Genomic DNA, 7,035 nt, shown 5'->3' on the forward strand with positions numbered 1-7,035 from the left:
TATCCATCACTGATCCATTGCCTACGAGCTTTTCATATATTGATCTTCTCTTATTTACTTTTCCGTTGCTAGTGTTACAACCACTACAAAATTGCTACAGTTACCTTTGCCACTGTTACCGTTACTTCCATATTACTTTCCTACTAAATACTTTGCTACAGATATTAATTTTTCTAGGTGTGGTTGCATTGACAACTCAGCTGCTAATACTTGAGAATATTCTTTTGCTCCCCTTGTGTCGAATCAATAAATTTGGGTTGAATACTCTACCCTTGAAAACTGTTGCGATCCCCTATACTTGTGGGTTATCAAGACTATTTTCTGGCACCGTTGCCGGGGAGCATAGCTCTATTATTTGAGTCACTTGGGATTTATATCTGCTGAGCACTATGAAGAACTTGAAAGATAAAAGAACCAATATTTTTCCCTCAACTAGGAGGGGAGGTAAGGAACTGCCATCTAGCTCTGCACTTGATTCACCTTCTATTTTGAGTAAACTTGTGACACCTACTCCTGCTATTCATTATGATATGTCGCATGTTATTGATGATGCCACTTCTGCTTTGCATGATACTTATGATGAAACTACTTCTATGCTTGATAATACTGTGCCACTAGATGAATTTATTGATGAACAACTTGCTAGGGCTAGAGAGAATGAAATTATTGAAACTGATAATATTGATGAAAGTGATGATGAAGATTCTCCGCCTAGATGAATTGCCTATTGTGCGTGAGGGTTATGTTATGGATGAAGAAACTGCTAGAGACTTTTTAGCTTGCAATGATAGATATGATCTTAAGAAATTATTAGCTAAGCTTAAAGAAAAATCTTTGAATGCTAGAATGAAATATGACCCTTCTTTTGCTAATTCACCTATCTGTATTTCTGATAAGGATTATGATTTCTCTATAGATCCTGGGATAATTACTTTGGTTAAATCTAACCCATTTTATGGCTATGAATCTGAAACTGTTGTGGCACATCTTCCTAAATTAAATGATATAGCCACCCTATTCACTAATGATGAGAAAACTCGCTACTATTATATCCTTAAGTTATTTCCGTTCTCATTAAAGGGTGATGCTAAAACATGGTTTAATTCTCTTGATCCTGGTTGTGTGCATAGTCCCCAGGATATAATTTATTACTTCTCTGCTAAATATTTCCCTGCTCATAAGAAACAAGCTGCCTTAAGGGAAATATATTATCTTTTGCAAATTGAAGAAGAGAGTCTCCCACAAGCTTGGGGGAGGATTCTCCAATTACTTAATGCTTTGCCTGATCATCCTCTCAATAAAAATGAAATACTTGATATCTTTTATAATGGACTAACCGATGCTTCCAGAGACCGCCTGGATAGTTGTGCTGGTTGTGTTTTCAGGGAAAAAACTGTTGATAAAGCTGAATTCCTATTGAATAATATGTTGAGTAATGAAAATGATTGGGCACTTCCTGAGCCAACTCTTAAGCCAACTCCGAAGAAAAGGGGTATTCTATTTCTCAGTCCTGAAGATATGCAAGAGGCAAAGAAACCTATGAAAGAAAAAGGTATTAAAGCTAAAGATGTTAAGAATTTACCACCTATTGAAGAAATACATGGTCTTGATAACCCGACACACGTAGTAAGGGTAAATTCTCTCTATAGATTTGATGAAGGTGATATTCCTCGTTATAAGTCTGCTAGCCAATGCTTAGATTGTTTGATAATTTTATTGTTAAACAAGAAAACTTCAATGCTTATGTTGGTAGACAATTGAAACGTAATGCTTATATGATTGAACACGTGAGTGATTATATGTCTAGAGTTAAAGGTGAACTTAAACTTATTAGTAAACATGCTTCTATGGTTACCACTCAAGTAGAACAAGTACTTAAAGCTCAGAATGATTTTCTCAATGAATTAAATAATAAGAAAAATGATAGTGATGTTAGAGTTGTGACTAGAGGGGGTAAAATGACTCAGGAACCTGTGTATCCTGAGGGCCACCCTAAGAGAATTGAGAAAGACTCCCAGAGAACTAATGTTGACGCACCTCGTTCTTCTAAGAAGAAGAAAAAGAAAACTGATAGGACTTTGCATGCTTCTAGTGAACCTGTTGTAGACACACATGAGAATCCCAATGATATTTCTATTTCTGATGCTGAAACACAATCTGGTAATGAACATGAACCTAGTGATAATATTAATGATGATGTTCATGTTGATGCTCAACCTAGCAATGACAATGATGTAGAGATTGAACCTGTTGTTGATCTTGATAACCCACAATCAAAGAATCAATGTTATGATAAGAGAGACTTTGTTGCTAGGAAGCACGGTAAAGAAAGAGAACCATGGGTTCAAAAACCCATGCCTTTTCCTCCTAAACCATCCAAGAAAAAGGATGATGAGGATTTTGAGCACCTTGTTGAAATGATTAGACCTATCTTTTTGCGTATGCGTTTGACTGATATGCTTAAAATGAATCCTTATGCTAAGTATATGAAAGATGTTGTTACTAATTAAAGAAAGATACCGAAAGCTGAAATATCCACCATGCTTGCTAATTATACTTTTAAAGGTTGAATACCTAAGAAACTAGGAGATCCAGGAGTACCAACTATACCATGCTCCATTAAAAGAAACTATGTTAAAACTGCTCTATGTGATCTTGGAGCCGGTGTTAGTTTTATGCCTCTTTCTTTATATCGTAGACACATACTAAAATACCTTTGCAAATGGCCAATAAATAAACTTCTATACCTATCGGTATTTGTGAGGATGTGCCTGTTGTGGTTGCAAACGTTACTATTTTAACGGACTTTGTTATTCTTGACATTCCCGAGGACGATAGTATGTCGATTATCCATGGTAGACTCTTTCTGAATACTGTTGGGGCTGTTATTGATTGCAACAAAGGAAGTGTAACTTTTCGTGTTAGTGGTAATGAGCATACAGTACACTTTCCGAGGAAACAACCTCAAGTCCATAGTATCAATGATTATTATTGGAGGTTTTGAATTTCCTTTTCCTACTGTCAAGAAGAAATATGATATTCTTATTGTTGGGGACGTGCATATCCCGGTTGAGGTAACCTAGTGTTATTCAAAATTTCTTCGGTTTCATGCAATTTAGAATGATTTTGTTAACAAGACTTGATCAACCTTGTTAGTTGATTCCTTTTGATGAGCATGAGATGGATGAAGGTAGAAAGCACAACTTTCTATACCCTCTTTTTTACTTTCTGTTATTTAGATTAAATAAAGCAAAAATAGTATTTTCTGTCTGTTTTCTGAATTATCCATGCAATAAAAAATACCCCAAAAATAAAAGTTCTCCAAATGTCCTAAAAATGAAATATGATTTTTTGTAGAATATTTAAGAATTATTGGCACTAAGAACACACCAGAGGGGGCAACCACCTGGCCACGAGGGTGCAGGGCGCCCCCTACCCCCCTGGGCGCGCCCCTTGCCTCATGGGCCCCTCGTGCCCCCTACACTTATTCTTTCACCACACACTTCGTCTTCCTCCAGAAAAAATCATCCACTAGCTCAAATCCGAGTTCTAGCTCATCTTGCTGCCATTTTCTATTTCCTTGCTCAAAGCTCCATTCACAAAACTACTTTGGGGGATTGTTCTTCAGTATGTGACTCCTCCAATGGTCCAATTAGTTTTTGTTCTAGTGCTTTATTTATTGCAAATATTTTCTGCTTAGGTGACCCTGTTCTTGAGCTTGCATGTCATATTTATGTGGTCAAAAGTACTTTTAATGCATGATATGGCCTCTAGGCACTGGTAGGAGTAGTTGCTATCAATTTTGTTGAGTTTGGCTCACTTTTATTTTGAGTTAATAAAAAAATTAGAAATTTTTCAGAGGAAGAAATTTGTTTAGGAAAATGTACCAAGGCGGTTCCTCGAGGAAGCAAGGACCCAGGCCCGCGATACGTGAGCTGGACTATGAACTACCAAGAGAAGCTCAAGTGCGGCCTTGTGAATGGCTGTCAGAGAATTTTATGGCCCAAGCAGGAATTAAGGAGGAATTTGATGTGTATGTGCGTAATGCTGAACTTGAGGGCTTCGTGTCAGATAAGTGCCCCCAATATTATCACCTAACTGGTTCCTTTGTGAGAAGGTTCAAATTTACATCATCACGCAATTCTCACACTGTCCTATTTGATCTGTATGATAAATCTTATACCATGGACTTAGAAGATTTTAATATTGCTTGTAAACTCCTGCAGTGGGGTAATATTAGTGAACCTCGCAAATCTGAATTTAAAGAATTTCTTGCTAGTATCACTTTGGGGGAATCTAGAGAAATAACACAAGCTGCCAAAGGGAGCATTCATTTTCCTGCCATACATTATTTTGCTCTCTTTATAGGTAGATGCATTATTGGTAAGGATGAGGCATGTCACATGTGTGTTCCCGATCTTAGTGTTCTCTAGAGTGATGTATTAGGAGATAAACAATACCACTTGGGGGCCATTGTTGCACGTAGGTTGCATCATAACAGTATTAGTGGAGATTTGTTCGGTGGAATTTATGCAACACATTTAGCTAATTTTCTTGAGGTACCGGTACATGAAAATGATATGGAGTTGCCTCCTGCTTATCTAGATTATAATGCTATGGTTCACCATCAGTTTATTGAGAGGAATGAACAACCTCTCCAGTACCAACTAATCTTTGACAGGCACCGCACTGTTCATGTTGCTCTCCCTGCTCCTGCTTTCTTTGACTTTCAGACAAAAGGGAGATATGTTATAACCAGGGAGGAGGCGAATGAGTACGAGAGGAGGACGGAGGCAGCTCGCCTCCAAGCTACAGCTCTTCAGGCAGTAGCTGTTGCATCTCTGTACGACCCCAGTTTCAACTTCAGATATCCACCAGGCCAGCCATGGCCATAGAACAACTTAGGCTAAAAGCCTAAGCTTGGGGTAGTATGTATTTCTCACCGACATTACATTCATGTTCACACACTCATGCGAGTTGTCGGTGCTCATACTTCTTCATTGTGTGTTTGAAAAACCTTAATGGAAACAAAAAAAATTAGTTGTAGCTTTTAGCTATTTTACTTTCCATGCCTGCAGTAGTAGTAATTAAAAGAAAACCCAAAAATATTTCCCGTTCTTCTTTTGCTTGTTGGGAGCTTTCCCGTGTAAATAGTTTTATTTCTTTTCTTGTTATTTGGGGGTCAAGAGGAGAAGACCATGATGAAAATGTTGAGTGGCTCTCACATGCATTATTGTTGATCTAACAAAGGGCCCATATTACCTTGTCTTCTCCCTTATATTGAATGCTTGCAGATTCCAGCTTAGTCCAATGCACGTACATTATTATTACTATCCACACCGTTCGGTCGTGCAAGTGAAAGGCAATAATGACGATATATGATGGACTGGTTGAGATGAGAGAAGCTGGTATGAACTCGACCTCTCTTTTTTGTAAATATGATTAGTTCATCGTTCCTGATTCAGCCTATTATGAATGAAACATGTTTGCAATGAAAATTACAGATTATAGTTGCTCATGCCATGCTTAGTTTGCTAGGAGTTTATAATGGTTTACCTTGCGTGTCAACATACTATTAAAATGGTTGTGATGTGGTGTGATAGGGTGGTATCCTCCTTTGAACGATTCGAGTGGCTTGACTTGGCACATGTTCACGCATGTAGTTGAAACAAATCAACATATCCTCCATGATATTTATGTTCATAGTGAATTATATCCTACTCATGTTGCATTCAGTGTTGATTAATTTTAATGCATCTTCATGACTGTTGTCTCTCTCTAGCTGGTCGCTCCCAAGTCTTTTTCTAGCCTTCACTTGTACTAAGAGGGAATACAACTTGTGCATCCAATTCCATAAACCACAAAAAGTTATTCCATATGAGTCCACCATACCGTACTATATGCGGTATCTACCTGCCGTTCCAAGTAAATTTGTATGTGCCAAACTCTAAACCTTCAAATGATATTCTGTTTCGTATGCTCGAATAGCTCATGTATCAACTAGGGTTGTCTATATCTTCCATGCTAGGCGGGTTATTCTCAAGAGGAGTGGACTCTGCTCCTCATTCACGAGAAAATGGCTGGTAACCGGGATGCCCAGTCCCATGCTCAAATCAAAATAATTGCAAACAAAACTCCCCCGGGATTGTTGTTAGTTGGAGGCACCTGTTGTTTCGGATAAGTCATGGATTGATGTTTGTTTGTGGTAGGGGGAGTATAAACTTTACCATTCTGCTTGGGAATCGCCTATAATGTGTGTAGCATGGAACATATCGAGATCTCTCAGTTGTTATGTTGAGAATGAAAGTATACCACTCAAAATATTATTCATCTCTATTTCAAAAATCGAGCTCTGGCACCTCTACAAATCCCTGCTTCCCTCTGCGAAGGGCCTATATATTTACTTTTATGTTGAGTCATCATCTTCTTATTAAAAAGCACCAGTTGGAGAGCACCGCTGTCATTTGTATGCATTACTATTAGTTTGCATTGAGTATGAATGTGACTAGATCTCTTTTACCATGAATTACAATTTCCAGTCAGTCCTTGATCTTCAGAGGTGCTCTGCATTTATGTTTTGCGTTCTCAGAAAGGGCTAGCGAGATACCATCTTGTTATATCATATTATGATTGTTTTGAGAAAGTGTTGTCATCTGAGGTTTATTATTATTGCTCGCTAGTTGATTATGACATTGATATGAGTAAACATGAGACCTAAATGTTATTGTGAATATGGTTAGTTCATAATCTTTGCTGAAAACTTGAATGCTGGCTTTACATATTTACAGCAACAAGAGCAAACAGAGTTTGTAAAAGTTTTTTGTTTATCACTTTTAGTTTGTCAACTGAATTGCTTGAGGACAAGCAAAGGTTTAAGCTTGGGGAGTTGATACGTCTCCAATGTATGTACTTTTCCAAACACTATTGCCCTTGTATTGGACTCTGGGTTGCATGATTTGAATGGAACTAACCCGGACTAACGCTGTTTTCAGCAGAATTACCATGGTGTTAATTTTATGCAGAAATAAAAGTTCT

Source organism: Triticum dicoccoides, chromosome 6A (genome assembly GCF_002162155.2).
Source record: "Triticum dicoccoides isolate Atlit2015 ecotype Zavitan chromosome 6A, WEW_v2.0, whole genome shotgun sequence".
NCBI classification, from domain to species: domain Eukaryota; kingdom Viridiplantae; phylum Streptophyta; class Magnoliopsida; order Poales; family Poaceae; genus Triticum; species Triticum dicoccoides.